At 37.9% G+C, this 24,428-nt stretch overlaps 1 long non-coding RNA gene across 4 annotated transcripts in view; it reads left to right on the top strand.

The window, feature by feature from the left end:
- LOC110145668 (uncharacterized) overlaps positions 1 to 24,428 on the top strand; it is a 120,627-nt gene that overhangs the window by 7,446 nt on the left and 88,753 nt on the right. The window lies entirely within an intron of this gene.

The raw sequence follows: 24,428 nt of genomic DNA, 5'->3' as shown, positions 1-24,428 counted from the left end.
CTTAGAGGCTGGTTTTTTTCCTGTGGTAAATCTAGAAACCCTTTTAACCAAAATTAAACCCCTGTCTATATCAAGTTGCAGAATTTCCACAAACTTAATTTTCCTGGAGTGGATTTGGTTTTCATTTTCTAAATCCCAGGCAGGCATAGGACATGATTCATCTTAACCTTATTTCCTTGCATTTTAGTTTATTTTATTTGATTTTTTTGCTTGATTTACAGTAAAGTTTTCTGCTGTAACTGAGGAGCATTGTTTCTTTTCAGCAGTTTTCAGCGCCTCACTTTCCAAGTTCATTATATTTTCTGAAAATAATGGCTTATTGGTATCCAGACTCAAATAGAATCTACTTTAGTCTTATCTTCGCTTCTGGTTATTGCTCCTCTTTGAACATTCATTAAATAATAGGGACTTGATAAAATGCAACAGTAGTATCAAAGATACTGTTTATGCCATGAATACCGATTTCAGAAGCAGTAGAAAGCTGTGATTAAGAACCTGGGCTTTGAAGTCAGACTACTAGACTTGAATTCTGGCCCTCCGTGCTAAAAGTGTGACCTTAGGAACATTCCTGAATCCTTAGATATATTATGTGTAAAATGCAGACAATAAAGGTAGTTATCTCATAGGACCATCTTGTGGATTACAGGGAGTAATATTGCATATAAATTGCTCTGAACAGTGTCTTGTACTTAGTAATCATTCAGTTCTTAGCTGCCATTATAAATATTTCTACCTTTAGATGTTTTCTGAGGATTAAATGTAGTAATGTATGTAAAGTGTGTATCAAAAGGCCTTCAGTGTGGTACATAGTTAACATTTGTTGATACATTACCAAACAAAGATTTTTTCTGATCAGTTGGTTTTTACAAAATTTCTCCAAGTCTAACTAAAGTTGCACTTTGGGACCATTCTCTCCTCTCCCCTCACCCAAAAAGTAAACTTGCCATTAGTATATTTGTACTCAGAAAATGTACGGATTTATAGGCTAAAGCACAAAGCTTTTAAAAATTATAATGTAGCTGAAATGTTATTTATAATGAAAGGAAGCAAATGTGGTATTAATCACTATTAAAAAAAGACAAATGTTTTTCCTTCAATAATGATATGATAACATTTCCTTCCAATTATTTCCTTTCCTAATAATTTTGGTCTATGACCTATTAAACTCCCATCAGTAAGTTGGGGATATTTGAGGGGATTATGGCATTGTGTTGTCTGGGGCCAGTCCTTTTCTTGAAGAAGCTGTAATAATCTTACATAGAAATTACACTCAGAAGTCATACTAATCTTGATCCTTTGCTTATACCTAGTTCCTAAGGACCAGCATCTCTGTCTTGTTGTTTCAAGAGATTGAACTGTACAACTGATTTCAGACTTTGGACTTAATTTCTTGCCTTCAGATGCATCTCCTCCTGAGTGAGCTCCCTTTTGCAAAGCGAGACCCCCACAAAGTTAAATGCTTACCTGTCTGAAACCGTCAGGGTTACTGAATACCTTTGAACAGGTAGTGGACCAAAAGTGCCGTTCACATAGACTGCATACAGCCTGCCCAGCTGCGCCTGTTGGCCCAATGACCAGTTTTCTGTTTCTTAAACTGTTGTTCACCTGCTATGCTCTTTCTTGAGTACATACCCTGGATCCTGTGTTACTTGATTTTTGTTTGTTTGTTTTTATTTTAAAGTAATATTATACCCTGTATCACTGTGTACTAGAGTAGCACTTTTAAAGAGCAGTCTTCATTAGATAGCATGTAATGAGATTGCTGCCCAGGTTTGTGAAAATGAAAGTAGCTCAGTCGTGTCTGACTCTTTGTGACCCTGTGGACTACACAGCCCGTGGAATTCTCCAGGCCAGAATACTGGAGTGGGTAGCTGTTCCCTTTTCCAGGGGATTTTCCCAACCCAGGGATCAAACCCAGGTCTCCCACATTGTAGGTGGATTCTTTACTAGCTGAGCCCACATTATTTTATCTCATCTTCTTTGTATATTGGGATTCACTGGTGGCTCAGACAGTAAAGAATCCGCCTGCAATGCATGAGACCTGGGTTTGATCCCTGGGTTAGGAAGATCCCCTGGAGGAGGGCATAGAAACCCACTCCAGTATTCTTGCCTGGAGAATCCCTGTGGACAGAGGAGCCTGGCGGGCTATAGTCCATGGGGTCGCAAAGAGTTGGACACGACTGAGCGACTGAGCTTTGTATATTAGTTCCAGTTACTTTGTTTTAACTTTCACAGTCACTCATTGCTGAGTATTGTTACATCCACCTGGAATACTCCTTTTCTATTCCGTAGGCATCTTAACTTTTAAATTCTAGTTTAAAATATAGTATATTTAAAGTGTATACTATAGTTTCTCACCTGAGCTGCAATCTATTTCCTTTCTTCCACTTCTCATTTCCTTTAATGTTTTATTACTATTGCTTGTTATTTCTTTAGTTATGCTGTGGATTTGAAGGACAAGGGCAGTGTTTTACCTGTTTTTATCTTCTCTGTAACATCTGTATCAGTGCTTTGCTTGAACTAGATACTCAATATTTGTAGAGTAACTTGGTGAGACTGCTGCTTAACAAGAGCCATCAAGTAGATATGCTTAATGGAACTGAGAAGGAAGGGACTAAAAAGAGGGAAGTGATTTGATAAACTATTATAGTGATTTGTGTATGAAGTAATAATCAATCTTGAATCTACTCAGTGGCAAAACAAGTTGAGATGCATTAATTATATAAATCAATGTGGATGATCATGAACATAATTAAATGGAGGAAGGGAAGACAAGGATTGATTAAAATCTGATGTCAATCCAAACTGGAACCTGTTTCAATTCAAACTTCTGAACTTACTTTTAGAAGTTTATATCAAATGTCAGGAGAATAAAAGTAAATTCAGACCTAAGTTAATGATATTCTACATTCACTTTAGTAATGTTTAAAACCACAAAGAAATGTATCATTAAAAAACTCTCAGTCTTTCCAGGGTGTCATGACATTTGATTATTTTAAACATGAAATCCAGTTTTTTTGTGAAATTCAACAAAACTAGAATGAGCTATGGGATTTCTCCACCGCTGCCGCCCGCCACCCCCACCTCCACCCCGTAACCAGCTGGATATAGGAATAAATAGACAGAGTGAGAGTTGAGACTATTACTCATTTCTGCAAATTACTTGGAATACTTTTATGCCTTTCTCCCCAAAAGCCCTAAGAGTTAGACATACAAATTTCTGGGCCACCACATTTTTGACATATTCTTACATATTTGTAAGTGTCCATCACATGCAGAGATTTACCTTAATTCCTTTCACAACTAATTTGAAGCCCTATAATACCTATTTGACCTTTATTGTTCCTTTTTCAACACAATAAATATTTATCGAGTGTCTTGTATGTAAGGCTATGTGTCCTTTATTCTTAGGGAAAAAGAAAAGCATGAGTTACTATCTGTGCCCTCTAGAAATTATATTCAGGTGGAAAAATAGCATCAGTAGCTGCATTCCATAGTGATAACATGATAATAGGCAGCAATACATGCTGTAATAAAGGTACAGGCAGTGTACAGTGGGAGAAGAGAACGAAAAGGGGATTAATTAAACTGGATAATGCTCTAATAGCTTGATCTAATTCTGTTTTTTTTAATAATATCTAGGTGACACAAGGAAACTCTGGTTGTTTGACTGATCACCAGATAACTAGTTTATTTATGTCACAGTTTGGAGGGGGGAACTATATTGCAGATGAACTATTTAGTTGCAGATGAACTTCAGCCTTACAAACATGTTAACTGGATTTTCCAGGTTACCCAGAATACCAGTGTCATAGCAATGGACTAATACTAACTATATTTACCTGTTTCTGACATATAAAAATCTGGGCATCATTTTGTCAACTTTATTAGTGTTTCGGGAGAGGTAGGGGGTGTGTATTCCTAATTTAGACATTCCTTCTTTCAGTTACCAACTTGAAGGTTACTTGATGACCATACAATCAGTACGGGAAAGTGAATATTATTACCTAGATTCTGGGAAAACATAAGGAAATATCAATCTTCCACACAGCATTCAGGTTAATGGGATTCTTGTGAACCCCATTTTTATAAGTTCCCCTTCAGAAGTCTGTTTCCTGGACATAAATTTGAATTGGTTGCCCTGTGGGGTTGGCATTCATAAATGAGTGACTCACCTTTTAAGGATTCCAGACAGCTAAGTACACCGTCATTTCAGAGTGTTTTGTTTTCTCCATGAAAACTGTTACAGGATGAATTAAGTTTTTGTGGTCTATTTTTATGAAACTGTTTTCATAGAAAAATGAGTACTAGTGACTGCTAGTTTAAAATGTTATACCTCCACCATATAGTCATGCCCTCTGCCTACTCAGCAGAAACAGAATGTCCACTTATGTATCTATTTCAGTACCTAATTCCTGGCTTCCTCAGGAAAAGGAAACCATGGTGTGGAAGGGATATTTGGGCCTGATATTATGTATGGCATTCCTCTGTAGAGAATGTATATAAATCATTGCCTATTTTGTATCATTTTCAAAGAATAGCAGGCTCAATAGGATTTCCATTGTTAATGAATGCCCTGTCCTTGTAAGTAGTTTGAGTTGTAATGTAAGTTTTCTCTTTGTAGTGCCATCCCTACGATTGTTTTTTCCTTTCCTACTGGCAGTAAGGTATTCCTCATATTGTTTGTTGAACATGTATCCATCCACCCATTCTCTTAATCTCTTCCATGTTCACAGAGCCCTAGCTTCATCCATTATATTGGTGATTTAGTCACCAAATTGCGTCTGAGTCTTGCAACCCCATGGACCCCCTTGTAGCCTGCCAGGCTCCTCTGTCCATGGGGTTCTCCAGGCAAGAATACTGTAGTGAGTTGCCATTTCCTTTTCCAGGGGATCTTCCTGACCCAGAGATTGAACCCGGGTCTCCTGCACTGCAGGCAGTTTCTTTACCGACTGAGCTACAAGGGAAACCCATTATCCTCTAGCCTAATTTCAACTACTCCCTCACTTCTGGCTTTTTACCTTCAGCATATTAGAGTGTACCCATCTTAAAAATAATCAGAATAACCTTCCTCTAATTTTTACCTCATCTAGCTATTACCCAATACTTCTTCCCCTCACATATCATGTTTTGAAAAAATATCCAGAGGTCATCTCAAATTCCTCCTTCCTGCTATTTTGTTAATCCTGCTGTTCTTTAATCTGATTTGCATCCCTTCTACAGTGAAACCATGGTTTCTAATGACCTGCATTAAATTCTGCTGCTGGATCTTTGCAGTTTTGTTGATTCTTCCTTGGTCTGTGACACCATTTCTCTTCAAGTTCTATGTTCTCATTCCCTCTACTTTTCAAACGTTGGTGTTTTGGGAGATTCTTTTCTTGTCTTGTTCATTCTTTCTTTGCTCTACAAACTCCAATTTGATACCTTATTCATTCCTGTAATTACAGAATTGTTCAAGTTATGACCCTCGTGTCTGTATTTTCACTTGCAATAACTTACCCGAACTGCCATCTCACACGTTCAGCCATATGTCGGCTATACGTAGTTGTTTCACAGCATCTCAGTACATACAGAACTGAGCTCTACTCTCCCCACCATGGATGCTTTTCTTCCTGGATTCCATTTAGTGACAAGAAGCACCATCCAGACCAAACCCTGATGCGTACCTAAGTGCCGACCCCTTCAAAATCAAATAAGTACATTCCCATTTTACCTCCTTATATCTCTTGTTTCTGACTCCATCTTTCCAATTCCAAAGCTTACTGTTTTTGTCTGCAGTTACCGCAGCACTTCTTAAGACAGATTCCAATTTCATCTGATATTTAATCTACTTATACCACTTCCAATTTGGTGGTTTTTTTTTTTTTTTTTTTTTTGAGGGGGGTGGTTGGTTTCTTATGTTTTTTTTTTTTTTTTTCCTAAAACACATCTTTTACTTTATTCTCCTGCTTGAAATCCTTCTGTGCTTCCCCACTGCATTCAAGGTACACTCCCACTTCTTAGCATAGTGTCTGTAAGATATTTTATGTTCTGGGCCCAGTGTTTCTCTCTGGCTGCACCTCTTACCTCTCCTATGTGCAAGTCAACTTTGTACCAGGTCCCAGAGGGCACTCCATTCTTCACCTTCCACACTATCCTCTTTCTCCTTCTTACCCTGCCCAGCTCTCATACTTCTGATAGCATTTCTTCCAGGCCTCTGTTTCCTTTCTCACCTACTCTTTTGGCATTGCCATGTGTCCCAAGTCATGTTTCTTTTATCACACTAATTAATTCTGTTGTAATGGTTTATCCGAGTCTTTCCTAGACCAGAACTCCGTGGCAGCAGGAATTGTGAATTATCTCTGTATCATGCCATCTAGAATGTACCCATGGAATATCCTTAATAAAAGTTTGTTGGGAAAAAAATCTCTGATGTCTGATTTACATCAGAAATAATCACTACTGTTACAATTGCAATTAAATTATGTAATGTATAACAGGCTTATTCTTTAAAAATGGTCAAAATTCCTCTCTGAACCAAAGAACTTAGAGGTTAGAGAAAGTAGCTCAGGAATACAGGTGGCAGTAAATATGTAGAGCCTTTGCAATGCAATTCTAACTCTACCCATGGGCCAAATTTCATAGGTTAAGGGCACAATCTTCCACAAGACTGCCCTCATTTCATTCACCAGCTACAAGCTTATGATTTCCCAGAGATACCCTCACTTCTGACCAGCTGCTTATATATTTGGGAGGTTCCCTTGACCTGCTCAGGTTTGATTATTCACTAGAAGATTTCACAGAATTCAGGAAAGCACTAAATATAAATTATAGCTTTATTAAGGCACAGAAGATTCAAATCAGAACCAGTCAAAGGAAGAGACTTATAGGGTGATGTCTGGAAGGGCCCGATGTGTGAAGTTTCTGTGTCCTTTCCCTGTGGAGTCAGCTACCCGCCTCATGTTGATGTGTGATAATGATTAGTGTATCACTAACCAGGGAAGCACATCTGAGCTTCAGTGTCCAGAGTTTTTATTGGGATTCATTACATAAGAATGACTGACTAAATAACTGGTCATGCATGCATGCAAGCTTAGTTGCTCAGTCGTGTCTGGTTCTTTGTGATCCTATGGACTGTAGCCTGCCAGATTCTTCTGTCCCTGGGATTCTCCAGGCAAGAATACTGGAATGGGTAGCCATGCCCTCCTCCAGGGGATCTTCCCCATCCAGGGATTGAACCCACATCTCCTGCACTGGAAGGAGGATTCTTTACCACTGAGCTACCTGGGAGACCCCAGAAATCATTGGCCATGGGTTGGACTCAATCTCCATCCTTCCTCCCCTCCACACAGGTTGTACTGATACTGTATGACTTAAGGTCTCTGTCTTATAATCTCGTGATTGCTCTAACATGTCTCTCCCCCATCCTGAATCTCACTAGTATAAACTCTAGAACCCCACCATGAATAACAGAGCCACTCCTATCACTGGCAAAATCCCAAGGCTTTAGAGGCTACCTTACAGGAACTGGGGACAGAAACCAGCTATATTCTCTAGCCAGTAGTCTTAGACCATCTACAATTAAAACAAGTCTGACCACCAGGATTGAAACTTAAATAAAGCCTATATTATATTGGTAGTCTTGAATTTGTATTCATTTGTCTTTTTTAATCATACCAAAAAAGGACCATGGTCTGAAGGAAATGAAGACAGAATATCGAAGAGGTATTTGCACTTTTGTGTTTATTGTAACATCATTCATATTAGCCAAGATACGGAAACAACCTGAGCGTCCATCAACAAAAGAAGAGAGAGAAGATGGAGAGTGTGTGTGTGTGTGTGTGTGTGTGTGTGTACACACACATGTACATGTATATATGTGCACATACACAATGAAATATTCAGGCATGAGAAGGAAGGAAATCCTGCCATTTGCAATAACATGGATGGACCTTGAAGACATTAAACAGAGTGAAATAAGCCAGACACAAATTCTGCATGGCATCACTTATATGTATAATCTTTTAAAAAGTTGTAAAAAAAAAGTGGTTTCCAGGGTCTGGGAGTGGTGGGAAATAATGAAGAAGTTATAAAAGGTTACAAACTTTCAGCTATGAGATAATGAAATCCGAAAATCTGATATATAACATGGTGACTATATTTTATAACACTGTATTGTATAATTGAAATTTGCTAAGACAGTGAACTTTAAATGTTCTTAAATGGGGTGGGGCAAGGAATTTGACATTCATGTACAGTTTAAAAGTCTTAATGGCACTTAAAAAACTGAATTGATAGCATAAATTTCCATTTGGCAAAGTCTGTTAGAGACTCTCCAGACAAGAAAAATTTATCAGAATTAGGAACTACCTTTGAGTTAGATTATACCAACTTCACTTAGAGAATGTGTTTCAGAAATTGTGCTAATGCGAACATTAAGAGCATATAAAGAGAATAAAACTTGGATGATCCCTCTTATAAAGCTGATGACCTATGAGATCTTGTTAGGTCCTGCATCAAACAAATTAAATTGAATAGATAAAGTAATCTTCCCTAGAAAAGATTTATTTCCTCCATTTGGTATTTCTTGCTGATTTAATATCTTTATCATTTATAATACATCAAAATTTTATTTATAAACAGGAATTAAATCCTGATTAAGATTTCCACCTACATTAAAGTTACCTTAAGTAACCAGACAATGTTAAATCTATTTTACCAATATTGGCAGTCTCTCTTAAGAGCTGTTAGGCTGGACTGAAGTATAACTCATAGGAAGAAATCTGAAAATCTCTATGACTTTAACCTCCAAAACTCTGAAAAATTTACAGAGGCTAAAACAGCACATTGGTTTTAGATAGTGTGAATAAAAATGACTTGTGATTAGAGGATCTCTGTTTCTGCAGAATAATAAAATACTGACTTGCCCTCTTACTGATAACAGCAATAAATGATAGATAAGTAAACAATTGACAAATTTTAAAAATTCACAGGCCAAAAGCAAAATGCATACAGAAACCCAGGGAACTAAATTAGCACACAAATTGCCTTTTGCCCCAGAAATTTGGGCAAAAGCATTTGACCCTGAGCTTCCTCTGCACACATCAGACTCCTGAGGGCAGAGACAAGCCCTGTAGCCGCCACGGCAGTCTAATAAGGACCCTCTCAGTAGGCAGAGCTGTCCTCAGAGGGCTGTACCCTCAGTTTAAGAGTGATCCTAAACGTAAGCTTGTCCCACCAAAGGTAACAGCAAGAACTGTTAACTAAAAAATGAACTTTCGCCTAGCTGAGGATTTCAAGTGTAGATCTCAAGCCAAATATGCCTGCTGTCTGTTTCTGTATAGCCTGTGAGCAAAGCATATAGCCTGTGAGCAAAGCATTATTTTTACATTTTTAAATGGTTGAAACAAATCAAAAGAACCATATTTCATGACATGGAAATTATATATGAAATTCACATTTCAGTGTCTATAAAGTTTTATTGAAACAGCCATGCTCATTCATGTATGTATTGCCTGTGGCTACTTTTGCACTGGAATAGCTGAGTTAAGCAATTACAGTAGATACTATGCATGGCCTGCAAAGCCTAAAGTATTTACTATCTGGACCTTTACCAAAAAAATTTCTCAACCCTTAGTTTAGGATTTATTTTGATTAGAAATCATTTGTGCTTTTTTTCAGGTACAACTCATAACCCATGAGATACTACATAGTCCTTTATGTAAATACTAGACCTAAACAGTGATTTAATGTCAAAGAAATAGAATTCAGTTCTGCCATTTTCTGTGACCACCTTGAGTTTATGAAACTGCAATCTATGAGGTATAATATCTTACTGAATTTTAATCTTCAAAATTGAAATGTAGTCTCATTTATTAATTTTTTAAACTAAAGAATAAATCAAGAAAATAGTTCCTTATAAAAGGCCCCCAAAGTGCTAATCCTAACCTAAAAGCAACTGATAAACTGAAAATTCAAAATTAAAATGTTCTGCTCATCCAAAGACATCATTAAGAAAATAAAAAGTGAAGCCACAGATTGAGGGAAGATATTCTCTCTGTCTATCTATCTATCTATCTATATATCTGGATAAATAAATCCTACAAAGAGATAGAACTCTTTGTTTCTACTTTACTGTTGCAATACTACTGCAGTACTTCTGACACCAGATGTAGGGGGTTTCCCACAGCACCAGCTCAGTGCTTGCAATTTAATTCAATTCTTAAACTAACCAGGCTTAGTACACACTCCACAGGTTAAGGGCTCAGTCTCACAAGACTGCCCCCAACTTCAGATGCCAATCACAAGTAGTAGATCCCCAGGTATAACTTGTGTTTTTTTCCAACACCAAACAATTCTCTATTTCTCTTACTTGGTCTCACAAATTTAACTCAGTTCTGACATTATCTACCTGGAGATAGTGTAAGATTCTACAGGTTAAGAGCTAAGTCCCACAAGACTGCCCCCATTTCAGATGCCAGTCAGAAGTCCAGTATTACATGTGCTGCTGACTAAGTGACTATAGGTTGGAGAGTGTCACCACCTTCTCTTTGAGCTTGATCAGTTTGCTAGAGTAGCTCATAAAACTACCAGATCACTGGTTTATTATAAAAAGATATAACTCAGTAACAGCCAGATGGAAGGGATGCAGAGGGCAAGACACGTGGAAAGGGTACTGAGCTTCCATATTCTTGGCTCACTATTCTCCTACCATTGCCACTTGTTCACAAACCCAGAGGCTCTCCCAAGTCCCCTCCTTTTGAGTTTCTGTAGATGCTCCATTGGGCTTCCCTGGTGGCCCAGTGGTAAAGAATCTGCCTGCAATGCAGGAGACCGGGGTTCGATCCCTGGGTCAGGAAGATCCCCTGGAGGAATGCATGGGAACCCACTACAGTATTCTTGCCTGGAGAATCCCATGGACACGGGAGCCTGGTGGATAACAGTCCAGGGACAGAGGAGCCTGGTGGGCTGCTATCTGTGGGGTTGCCCAAAGTCGGACTCGACTGAAGCAACTTGGCAGCGGTGGTGGTGGGGTTGCACAGAGTTGAAAACTACTGAAGTGACTCAGCAGCAGCAGCAGAAGCTCCATTAAAGAGGCATGTTTAATTAAATCATTGGCCATTGGTGATTGATCCAACCACAAGCCCCTCTCCCTTATCCAGCGCTCAGGTGGTAGGACTGAAAGTTCCAATTGCTTAATCATGGTTAGTTTCCCTGACAATTAGCCCCGATCCTTAGAAGTTTTCCAAAAGTCATCTCATTAACATAAATTCAGGTATAGTTGAAAGGGGCTTGTGAATAACTAGACACTCCTTTCACCTTTATGGCTCTGGAGCTATTTTAGGAATCGATGACAGAAGGCCAAATATAGCAAAAGATGCCCCTACAGGTCTTATAAAGGGAATTGCAAGGTTTTACAAGCTATGTGCCAGAACAGTGGGCAGAGATCAATTAATGTATTTCTTACTATAAAGCCCAGTATCACAGCATTTCCCACAACTTCTGTCTGGCTTGGCTGCAAATCAGATGTTCCCATGACCCCCTCCTTGCATTGGATCATCTGCTAGAACAACTGCAGGACTCAGGAAACACATGTTTACCAGCTTATTGTACAATAAAGGATATGTTAAAGGATACACAAGGACAGCCAGATGAAGTGATGCTTAGAGCATCGCCTGGCAGTGCCCCAAGCACAGGAGCTTCTGTCCCTGTGGAACTGGGGTGAGCCACCGTCACCCTGAGTGTGTTCTCTTACTCAGAAACTCCAAAGCTTACACCACTGGGGTTTTATGGAGGCTTCAACGTAAAGGAATGATCGATTATTAACTTCATTTCCAGAGCCTCGCCAGATCTCCATTTGGATATTTACAAAGGCTCTATATAGGCATGATTGATGATGACATTCAAGAGGAGGGAGTGGAGAGAAGCTGAAAGTTCCAAAATTATGACAATCTTTGGTAACCAGTCCCATCTGGAAGCCACCAAAAGTCACCTTGTTAGAACAAAAGATACTCCTATCACTCAGGAAATTACCAAGTTCTTAGCATCTCTGCATCAGAACTCTGGTCAAAGACTATTGGGTACTATGTAAGTCACAGACTGATCAGTAGTTCAGTTACATTTCTACCACTGCAATTCATCAACATTAAAAATAGAGAAGAGAAAAGAATGAATGAAAGTTAGTGCAGTACATTCTTCAAAAGCAAGGCAAAGGACTGTGTCCCTATATTGTAAAGAATAGCAGAGAAGAAGAAAAAAACTCAAAGGCAATTGTAAGTATACCAAAACAGGTGTGTTTAGCTTTTAAAAAAACTATATTCTAGTGAAAATATAGGAAAGAATTATGTTAGTTCCTGGCATTGAAGGAAATAATTGATATTTTTGCAGCTGTTGAAAAGATAGTAAAGAAAATTGTGCCTTATTTTAGTAAAAGTAGAATTATCTGATTAAAAATTTTGAATGCTTTTTACATTACTATTACAAAATAAGGCTTAGTAGGATTTCTGGAAATGCTTTGTTCTCAGAGTGAAGCTTGGTCCCCTCTGTGAAATAATTCTGGATTTTAGTCCTGACTTGTCTGATCACTAGCTTTAGCTTTAGACCTAACTTGTCTGCTCACTTGCCTTAGATATTCTTTTGGAGTTCCAGCAGTTTCATCTACTAAATGAGAAATTTAGACTAGATGCTTAATAACAATAATCACTAACTTTTAAAAATATTGTGTCATAGGCGAGGTACCATGCTAGTTGCTTTGAAGTCAGTTTTCTCATTTAATTGGCACAACAGCCTTATGAGATTCATGTGATAGTCCCTGTCTTATAAATGAGGAAACTAAAAAAAGAGTGTTTAGGTCTGAAATTGGACCTTGACTCCATTTGGCCCAAAGATTTTAACCACTATGTTATCCAACCTGTCTGTGGTCCTTCAGGTTTAATCTACCATTCTATATTCTATTCCTAGTCAGATCAATAAACAGATGTTGAGTTAGCTGCGAATCCTTGAAAACCAGAGGACTTAATTAGTCTCTTAGTTTTCCCTTTATCTCCAATGCCAGCACATTTTAGACCTGACTGAATTCAAGCAAAGACAAAACAAATTAATAATCTTCTTAAGGAAAGGGATTATATTTTATTTTTTTCCACTCTGCTGATCATGTCACCTCTTTCCACTGTATTTAGCACAGTATTCTGCACGATACATATTCTGTAACATTTGAGTCACTATGGGGAGAAAAGGCTCAACAATGGTCAATTCTTTTTGGTAAAAAAAAAAAGAATTATACTCAAAGCTTTCATGTAAACCCATCTGTTTAACATAGAGGAACTGATAATAATTAAAAGTCTGAGGTTAACAGTGACCTTTCAGGGAATTCCCTGGGGGTTCAGTGGTTAGGACTCGGGGGTTTCACTGCTATGGGCCCTGGGGTTTGATCCCTGATTGGGGAACTAAGATCCCAGAAGCCACGTGCCGCAGCCAAAAAAAAAAAAAAAAAGAAGAGTGACCTTTCAGAGCCCAGGGGTCTGCAACTGGTGCTGATGACAACGATGGATGGAGGAAGAACAGTTGATGCTGCCTATGAGGGCACTGGCAAGCGGGAATAAGCACTGGGGAATGGGAATAACAATTTGCATATACCTCCTTCTAAAGCCAAGTCTTAGTTTCTCTGCTGGTGAAAACTTCAGAAACTTTTGTTTGTGATTTACAAACTCTTCCTGCATTATCCCTCCAACTTTCCACTTGATAAGGTGACGAGTTGTTCTTTATTACAGGGGCATTTGCCCTGCCCTGAGCTGTGCTCCTAGATTGTGTTTATCCTTGTTGCCTTTAAAAAAAAACTCTCTCTTCCTTTTTTAAAGTAATTTTATTTCATTTAATCTTGTATCTTTTACTTTTAAAAGGGAAATAGGAATAAGGGACAGCTTATTTTTGACAGTGTTTGTATATTTGGGGCCGGTAGAAATATTTATTGAATTAAATAAAATCATCCACAATAAAACCATATATGTCATAATTAGCTTGTAAATTAAGTGTAGGTCCTCTGTTGCAATATCAGTGTTAAAAAATAAGTATTTTGCCAAATTTTGGTTTTAACTTACAAGTCCAAGTGTCTTTCTCCTGAATGCTGGGAGAAACCCTTCTGAGAGTAGTTTTCGTCTTGAGGAAGCCCAAATAATTTGTATTTATACTTTTAGTTAAGAAACACACATAAAATTATTTTATCAAGTAAATACACCAGACACATTTCTAACAATTGTGAAATTCCATTTTAGCTAAGATTTTCATTCTAAGTAATACTTCTTGCTTCATAGAGACAAACTAGAACTTATCTTGATAAACAACTAATGTAAGTTCTGTTTAACTATCATAATGAAAAATTCTGTGTGCCCAGTTCTTATAAATACCCTCTTTAAGTGTGCTTTAGTCAACCAAACTTTGTTTGGCCCCTGAACAATGAATGACAAAAATGTATGGCCCCTGAACAAAACTGCATATGTAACAGACTGAGTCTTCTCTGATACCAGAAAAGTGCTGAGGTTGGTTATCAATTATTTTTTAAGTAATGTGTAGTAATGAATACAATTGCATTTCTTTGTACAAGAAATTAAATTTTTTTCTAGGAATTTGATTTCCTTATAACTCCTATAAGTATTACCAGGATTTCCAATGAAATATCTAATTTGTCACCTGTGACATTAAAGTTAATTTCCATAATGCCCGGTGTCTCAACAGCCGTGTCTGCACCTGTTGCCAGGTGGCCCCTCGGTGTGACTTTCGCCTTGGGGAAGACCCAAGTAATTTGGTAGTGGGGAGGCCCCGGTTGAAGGAAGGGAAAAACATTTTTTTGGAACATTTCAATTATTTTTTCTATTAATATACTGCAATTAGGCTTTTACTTCCTCAGATCCCTTTCACTTTGTAATCCACTGCAGTCTTAAACCCTTCCCTAAATTCCACCGAAACAGATTTTACCGGGGTCACAATGAACTACTAAATGTCAAGTTCTGAGAGCAGGTTTCAGCATATGACCCCTCCTGGTGCTTGATACGGAGAAGGCAATGGCACCCCACTCCAGTGCTCTTGCCTGGAAAAATCTCATGGATGGAGGAGCCTGGTAGGCTGCAATCCATGGCGTCGCTAAGAGTTGGACACGACTGAAGCGAATTAGTGGCAGCAGCAGCAGTGCTTGATATGTTTGCTCATCTTCTTGATGATTGCTTCCTTTTTGGCTTCTGTGATCCCTTTCTTCTACTTTTCTGATTGCTCGTTGGTATTTACAGCCCTATATTTTCCCATTGATTGTTGGGTGCTGTCTTCCCTTCTGTGCTGGTTAGTTGTATGTAAACTTGGCTAGGCTATAGTATACCGTTATTTAATCAAACACTAATCTAGATGCTGCTATCAATGTGTTTTATAGATGTAGTTAACATCTGTAATCAGTTGACTTTAAGGAGATAAAGTGGTTGGGCTTCATCTAGTTAGTTAGAAAGCCTTAAGAGCAAAAACTGAGGTATCCAGCAGGGAAAAAAAAAAAAAAGGAAATTCTGCCTTAAGCTTGTAGCATCTGAGTTTGTAGTCTCCCTGAGTTTCTGAGTTTCCAGCCTGCTGATCTGCCCACCCTAAATATTTCTGACTTGGCTGTCCTTCAGACTTCAGGATGCCAACCCCAACAATCACATGAGCCAGGCCTTGATATAAATCTGTTTAAAATATGGACACACACACACATGCACACACATCTCCTACTAGTTCTGTTTCTGGAGGACTCTGACTGATTACAGATCACTTTATCATTTTGTTTGTCATGTTCCGTATGATTCATCCGTCTCACTTCTTCTACTATGTCAATAATACGTCTTTGACTCCAGAATATTTATCTCAGGCTCTTATCTGAACTCCTATTTGTACATCCATATAGTAAGCCTCTCTACATTGTTGCCTGAGTCCCATCTAAACCAAACATGTTCAAATAAGAATTTTTTTTTCTCTCCATTGCAACTCCCTTCTCTCCTTTTTCCATATCTCAATTTAATGCCACCTCTACACCTAATCATCTTATTTAGGAATCTCAGAATTGTTCTTGATTGTTCTTTCTCTCATCAGCCCCTAAACTTGGATAATTTTTTTCCTCCTTGGCAACCCTTGAATCCACTTCTTTATTATTTCTTCTATTGTCTTAGGTTAGAACCTCTAATCACCTCTTGCATGGGTATTTTTTCCTAGTTATCATGACTTTTTTCACTTGATTTTGTTCACCACTGTTTTTCCCTTCTATATCATTATCCACAGATCCACAAAGGTCATTGTTCCTGTCACAACTATTGCATGATCTTGTAATTACTTGTTTACATGCTTTGTCCTCCCTTCTAGACTAGGTGTCATTTATCACATTCATGTTGAATTAATGAGCATGATGTGCACCATTTTCTTTACAAAAAAAGATCTACTTATTTGCTGCCTATAGCAGAAATTGTATTTTCCTAGAGAATCAAATTAATGAATCAAATTAGAGTATTGAATTCAGTTTTTTTCTTATTACTAGTGTTGTAGGGATTACGTTTTTTTGCAAAACAGGTGTTCTTAACTTGGGATCCACAAGTGGACTTCTAAGGGATGCATAAATTCACTAAAATTTTATAAGAAACTTTTTGCATATTTTTCTATGGCAAATGACTATAGTTTTCATCAAATTCTCAAAGAGGTCTAAGTTGCCTAAATGCTTAAGATTCATGGTGCTGAGTAAAAGTGTGTGAGTTTATGTCCCAGCTCCCCTACATACTAGCTGAGGGACTTCAGACAAGTTATTTAACCACTCGGGGTCTTTCACAGCTTTCTCATCATTATGTTGGGATGCAATAATAGTAATGGTCTCATAAGGTTGTTGTGAATATTAGCAAGTTGAACCTGATGCTGGGAAAGATTGAGAGTAGGAGGAGAAGGGGACGACAGAGGATGAGATAGTTGGATGACATCACAGACTCAGTGGACATGAGTTTGAGTAAACTCTGGGAGTTGGTGATGGACAGGGAGGCTGGTGTGCTGCAGTCCATGGGATCGCAGAGTTGTACATGACTGAACAACTGAACTGAACTGAACGGAATGTATGTAAAGTGCTTGGCACATGTAAGTGGCCATGTGGCTCTTACTATGTGTGTGTGCATGTGTGTGTGTGTGTGTGCATGTGCTAAGTCGCTTCAGTCATGTCCAACTCTTTACAACCCTATGGACTGTAGCCCGCAGGCTCCTTTGTCCAGTGGGATTTTCCAGGCAAGAATACTGGAGTGCGTTGCCGTGCCCTACTCCAGGGGATCTGCCTGACATGGGGATCAAAACAGTCTCCTGTGGCTTCTGCATTGTAGGCAGATTTTTTTTTTCTTTTACCACTGAGCCACCAGCGAAGCCCTGGCTCTTACTTTAAAAAAAGTGCCTATAAAAATATAAGATAAAACAAAATACAGAATTTTAAAGCTATTTTTTGTTGAAAATGTAAAATTTAAAGCTCAAACGTTAGGCAAGAGTTGAAAGGTTTGGAAGTTACCCACATAGAAGCAGGAGTTGAAATCACAAAGTAGGAGAGAAAGAATGGGAAAACATGGGAGAAAGGATGAAAAGCAGAGCAAAGAATTTTTAAGCAAACTCATAGTAAAGCAAGTCCATGGTAAGGTGAAAAAAGAGGGAACAGAGCTCTTGAAGATGTTAGTGGAGTGTTCAGATCCAATGAAGGAATTTTACTATGAAAGGTACAATTAATCCTTCCTTTAGTTGAGGAAAATAAGGAATAAAGAGACTATCAGATTTTGTGATTAAGCTTCCTACAAACTGGATGACTTAACACAATTGAAATTTATTCTATCATAGTTTTGGAAGACAAGCCTGAAATCAAGGTATCAGCAGGGCCCTGCTACCTCCAAAGCCTCTAGGGACAAATTCTTCATTGCTTCTTCTAGTTTCTGGTGATTACTGGCAGTCCTGCATGTTGCTGACTTACCACTGAATTGTTCTAATTTCTGACTCCTTTGTCACATAGCCACTTTCCCTTCAAGTGTCTGTGTCTCTATGTTGAAATTCCCCTGTTCAGAACTTCAGTCTTTGGATTTAAGACCTACTCTAATCTAGTATGTTCTAATTTTAGCTTAATTATATCCTCAAAGACCCACCCTATTTTCAAATAAGGTCACATTCACAGGTTCTGGGTGAGCACAAAATATGGGAGGGGGGGTGGCACCATCCAAATACAAAGAGCTCTGATTACTTCAAAGAGCTGTGTTTATTTCAGAGAAATGGCAAAGTAGCAGGCTATACTGCAAGGCACTCAGAACTAGGTTAGCGGGTGCTTAAAGTGGAAATGACTTTTTTCCCCTGAAAATTTCTTGCTGAAAGCAAAATAGGATTGTAGTTTCAGGCAAGATCTACATTGAGGAAGAGAGACATGGTGATAAATTATATAGAGATAGAATCAGAAATAAAGATATAGACACAGAAACAGACGTAGCTATAAAACTTAAGAATAGTTTTTAGGCATAAGTGGGGGTGATAGAAGGGAAGGTTATCAAGTACAGTGGTGGGTGGTTAGCTGGAAAGGAGACAGGACAACTGTTTCTCTGAGATAAGAGGACAGACTATTTTGCAGTTCCAGTAACAGCTTGTGAAACAAACGATTGTTATTAATCACACAATCAAATAGCATGTACTGTTTTTACACTGTTTTGTCTATTTTCACATTGTAGATATCTCAAAAAGATTCCTTTTATTTTTTCAAGGCAAATCCTAAAAGAATCACGTGTAATTAAAATTGAATGTAACCAACATAAACATGTTTGACTTGTTTTATAGTTTCCTTACAGAGATATGTTTTCAAGCACATCAGGTTAGAACTTATAATTTCCTACTATATTAAGAATAAATATATTTCAAAGTGATTCTTTTAGTAAAAGTACATACATGGTTGGATCCTAGCCAGTAGCACAATGTGTGTTTATGATGTCATGTGTAGTTCAAAACTTTGATGGTGTTAAAGTGCCATTTCAGGTTCTTCCTTTTTGTGGTTAGAGTCAATGTAATATCACTTTTGTGGGAATCTCCCTGAGATAGAAGAGAGCTTAAATAAGTAAAGTTTCCTTATAATGAAATATCTTTATGGATTCTGGTTTAGTTTTATTCTTTTATGCAAATTGATCAAAAATATTTATGGAGACTAAATGTATTAAAATTATACATTTATTTATAAAAACTTCTAGCTTTTATTTTACAGATTTGCTCAACTTTTTTAAGTGATGAAAATTTAATAAAACTATTTCCAATTAGAGAATATTTTATACTGTTTTATACTCTTGTTGGGCTTTATTAAATAACAGTAGATTTAAATAAAAGTCTAACAGAATGGAATAAGTTTCTTGAGAAACTTATTAGCAATAATTTATGGTTTATATTTTATAATATTAAGGCTCATAAATGTTGACATTTAGAGTAATAAAAGAACCATAGCAGCCCAGTTGTGTTTTATTTTTTTTTCTTTTGGAAGAGGCATTTTTCAGAGAAAGAGAAAAAATGATCCAAAAATGTATACAGAACTGCAAAAGAAACTGAATAGCTGAAGCAATCTTGATAGAAAAGAATAAAGTTGGAGGCATTTTGCTTCCTGATTCTATACTATATTACATAACTATAGTAATCAGAACAGTGTGCTGTTGGCGCAAAAGTGGGCATATACTCAAAAGGAAAAGAATAGAGTCCAACTCCATGACAGTGGTCTTGGCAATTATTTGTTGGATTTGACATTAAAAACAAAAGCACTAAAAGCAAGAAATAAACAAATGGGACGAAATCACTAAAAAGCTTATTCACAGCAAAGGAATCTATCAAAAAAATGAAAAGGCAACCTATTGAATGGAGAAGATATTTGTAGGTGGTATATCCATAAGAGGTTAATATCCAAAATATACAAAGAACTCCATACAACTCAACATCAGAAAACCAAAAAAAAAAAAAAAAACCTGATTACAAAATGACCAGAAAACCTGCATAGACATGTTTTTGCAAAGACATACAGATAACTAAGAGACACGTGAAAAGATGATCAGCATCACTAATCATCAGGCAAATACAAGTTAAAGTTATAGCCAGATATCACCTCATACCCGTTAGAATTGCTGCCTTCCAAAAGACAAGAAATAAGTGTCAAGGGCATGGAGAAATGGATACCTTTCTGTGTGGTTGGTAGGAATATAAATTGGTACAGTCACTATGGAAAGCAATATGGAAGTTCCTCAAAAAAGTTTTTAATAGAACTAGCATATCATCCAGCAATTCTACTTCTGTTTTTATCAGAAGAAAAATAAATAACTAACTTAGAACAATATATGCATCCCTATGGTGGATCAGCGGTAAAGAATCTGCTTGCCAAAGCAGGACACCTGGGTTCTATCCCTGGGTCTGAAAGATCCCCTGGAGAAGAAAATGGCAACCCACTCCATTATTCTTGCCTGGGAAATCCCATGGTAGGTTACAGTCCATGGGTTCACAAGGAGTCAGACACCATTTAGCAACTAAACAACAACAATGTTCATTGCAGCATTATTTACAATAGCCCAGACCTGGAAATGACCTAAGTGTCCACTGAGAGATGAATGGATAAAGAAAATGTGGCATATATACATCCTGGAATATTACTCATCTCTAAAAAAAAGAAATCCTGCCATTTGCAACAACATACATAGATCTTGAGGGCATTGTGCTAAGTGAAATAAATCAGATGAAGAAAGACAAATAATGTATGATCTCATTTATATGTGGAATCTTTTCTGAAGAAAAAGAAGAATTAATTGGAAGAAAAGAAGAACTACCAGAGAACAGATTGGTAGTATTAGTGGTTGCCAGAGGTGGGGAGTGGGAAGTGGGTGCAGTGTTTAAAGGTGGTCAAAATGTACAAATATCCAGTAAGAGATAAATAAGCTCTAGGGATGGTGTGTACAGCATGATGAGTGTATTTAACAATATTGTATATTTGAAACTTGTTAAGAGAGCCTGGCAAGCAACAATCCATGTGGTCACAAAGAGTCAGACACGACTGAGTGATTAAGCATAGCACAAGCACACGCTGGTTTGGTGCTTCCCCATTCAAAAAAGAAAAAACATAACCTCTAAGAGTAACTGTTTAAAGTTATCACAGAAAAAATTATAGTATGATGATTGATGTTCACCAAACTTATTGTGGTAATCATTTCACAATATATACTTGTATCAAATCATTAGGTTATATGTCCTATGTCAAATAGATCCCAATCAAAATAAAACAAAGTAAGAAGAACTATTTCTTTACTATGGCCAATTGGGTCTCATGGACATCAGCCTAATTAGCTTTCAGAGCAATGTTTTTGGGGGCCTCTTCCCTCAAGTGAAAATCTTAAAATTTCGAGCTCTAGATGTTGAGTCCAAACATTCATTTTTCAGGGATGAGCTGGGAGTTACGAGATGCTTCCAGCTGTATGTCACTATGTCAGGGGTGCAGTTTGTACGAGGGTGTTTCTCAGTCTCTTACCCATTTTTATGTGGGTATTGTATGTAGGAGTCGTTGGATAGACTTCTGAATTCAGCAGATTTCTAACAGAGAACTGCTCTATCGGTGGCTGTAGATTTGGTGTCTCCTTTGGAGGAGGTGAGTCCAAGAGTCTCCAGTGTCACCCTGTTGGACTGAAACTACACTTAATGGATTCTTAAAAATCACCATTTTATTTCCTTTTTGATTTCTTCAGTGATCCAATGGTTGTTGAGTAGCATATTGTTTAGCTGCCACATGTTTGTGTTTTTGGAATTTTTTTCTTGTGATTTATTTCTAATTGCATAGCACTGTGATTAGAGAAGATACTTGATATAATTTTGATTTTCTTAAATTTACCAAGGCTCACCTTGTGGCCCTGCATGTGATCAGTCCTGGAGAATGTTCTGTGTACACTTAAGAAGAATGTGTAGTCTGCTGCTTTTGGGTGGAACGCTCTATAAGTATCAATTAAGTCCGACTTGCCTAAAATGTCATTTAAGCCCTGTGTTTCTTTATTAATTTTCTGTCTAGATTATCTGCCCACTGGTGAAAGTGGGATATTAAAGTCTCCCACCATTATTGTGTTAACTGTCAATTTCTCCCTTTATGTTTGTTAGTATCTGTGTTACATATTGAGATACTCCTATGTTGAGAAAATCACCATTTTAAAGATGAGGAAATAGACATTCACATGTTAGATAATCTAAGAATACCCTTAGTAGGTGACGGTCCTGGGCTTTGAACCCAGATGGTCTGCTGTGAGTCAGCGCACTTGCTCTGCTCCCAGTTTCTGGAAAGGGCCGTTTTGAGACTCATAACCATCTTATTCTTTTTAAAACAACCCAGTGAGAAGAAAAGTTGTCATTTTCAAATTCCAATGAGACTAAGAAGAGAGAGAGAAAAAAGAAGCTCTTTGATCTATGCTTAAGCTGGCACCATTTCAGGCATTTGCTCTAAATATGAGCTAGAGGGAAGTCACTCTAACATTTTCTAACCAAAATGAGCTGCTTATGCTATCAGCTGCTTTCACAGACACTAGAGGAATCTTTTGTACTGTCATCTCTCTGAGTACATATTCATCTAAATGAAGATCTGTGACTTATTTGTATATGTTATCATGTAGATTCTACTAACTTAGTTTTTCAGAAAACTATTCTTGACCTAATGATACTTAAATGCAATCCTTTTCGGATTACTAAGTGATTATATAAATGAGGAAATTGGTGCCTTTTAGCAAAGTTAGTGATGTAGATCATCAGACAATAGTAAGTGTCTGTGGACACTTGCTCTCCTGATGAAAGTTTTTTAATGACTGTGGCATAAGTCAGAGACAAGAGAGGAACATGTTGAGTAAATGGCAAGTAGTCCATTTCTGATGGATTGTAGAGTTTCTATTTGTCAGTAGTTCTTTTTCCAACTCCTGAGTTTATAGGTCTCAGGTGATGCCTGTGAAATTTCATTTCTAAAGAGTTTCTGGAGGCTGCTGCTGCTGGTCCAAGTACCATGTTTTGAGAATGACTGTGACAGACAATGGGCTTCGCTGGTGGCTCAGAGAGCAAAGAATCCACCTGCAAAGTGTGAGACCTGGGTTCGATCCCTGGGTGGGAAGATCTGCTGGAGAAGGGAATGGCTACCCACTCCAGTATTCTTGCCCAGAGAATTGCATGGACAGAGGAGCCTGGTGGGCTACAGTCCTTGGAGTTGCAAAGAGACGGACATGACTGAGCAACTAATACACACACACACATACACACAAGTAACAGGCAATACGGAAGTAGTGAAAGTAAAGACTTTCTGCACTAGGTCCAGACTGTGGAGGAGTTTCAGTACCAAAACAAACATGTGCACTCTGTCCTGCACATGGTGGGAGGACTTGGGAAAGTTCAAAGACATGGAGTCACAGTTAAAGCATATTTTTAGAAGGATGATAGTACTTAAAGATCTATATTTAACTGCTATTAGATAACTCCATATGACTGTACAAACTACCTGTCTCTGCATATTCAAAACTAGGCTCTTTTCCCTTGATTTTTCTCTCCTTTTATGTTCATTTCTATGTTAATGGCTCCACTATATTTCCACTTGGCCAAACCAGCAACCTGGGCGTCATCTTTGACTTCTTTTACCCCTGAAGTTCACAACACTTTGTTATCAAGCCCTGCTATTTAAAAAGTATCTTTTAAATCTGATTCTTCATAATTCCTTCTGCCTACATCATTTTCTTGCTTGGACCATTGTAGAAAGTGCCCGACTTGTCTCACATTTCCTAGTCTTTTTCCAGCTCCAATTTCTTTCCATATTCTTCAACTGTTCTATTTTAAAATACATATTTGATCATGTCACTCTTTTTTTTATGGTTTCCTATTACTTATAGAACAAACTTTGAACTTTTCATCATAACATACAAATGTTTGTGCTCTGGCTCTTTTCACCTATCTACCTTCATCTTCTGCCACTGTGCCCGAAAAAATAATACACTCCAGTCACACCATATCCACTATTCACCTTTCTTTGAGCATCATACCAGGCTTTTAATGTGCTTGTTTATCTACGTCATTCTGTTTGCCTGAGAATTACTTGTTATTTAAGACGCAGCTTAAACATCGCAACCTCTCTGAAGCCTTTCTCCTCTTGTAGAAAGGGTTCATTACATCTTCTGTGTTTATCTTATTAAACTTTACACATACCTACAGTGTCCTTGGGGCTTCCCCGATTGCTCAGTAGTAAAGAATCTGCCTGCAATGCAGAAGACGTGGTTTAGATCCCTGGGTTGGGAAGATCCTGGTGGAGGAAATGGCAACCCATTCCAGTATTCTTGCCTGGAGAATCTCGTGGACAGAGGAGCCTGGTGGGCTACAGTCTATGTCACAAAGAGTCGGACACAACTGAGCGTGCATGCGCATGTACACATACA

The sequence above is a fragment of the Odocoileus virginianus genome, chromosome 5 (genome assembly GCF_023699985.2).
Source record: "Odocoileus virginianus isolate 20LAN1187 ecotype Illinois chromosome 5, Ovbor_1.2, whole genome shotgun sequence".
Classification (NCBI taxonomy): domain Eukaryota; kingdom Metazoa; phylum Chordata; class Mammalia; order Artiodactyla; family Cervidae; genus Odocoileus; species Odocoileus virginianus.
This window is presented reverse-complemented; position numbering and strand designations above follow the sequence as displayed.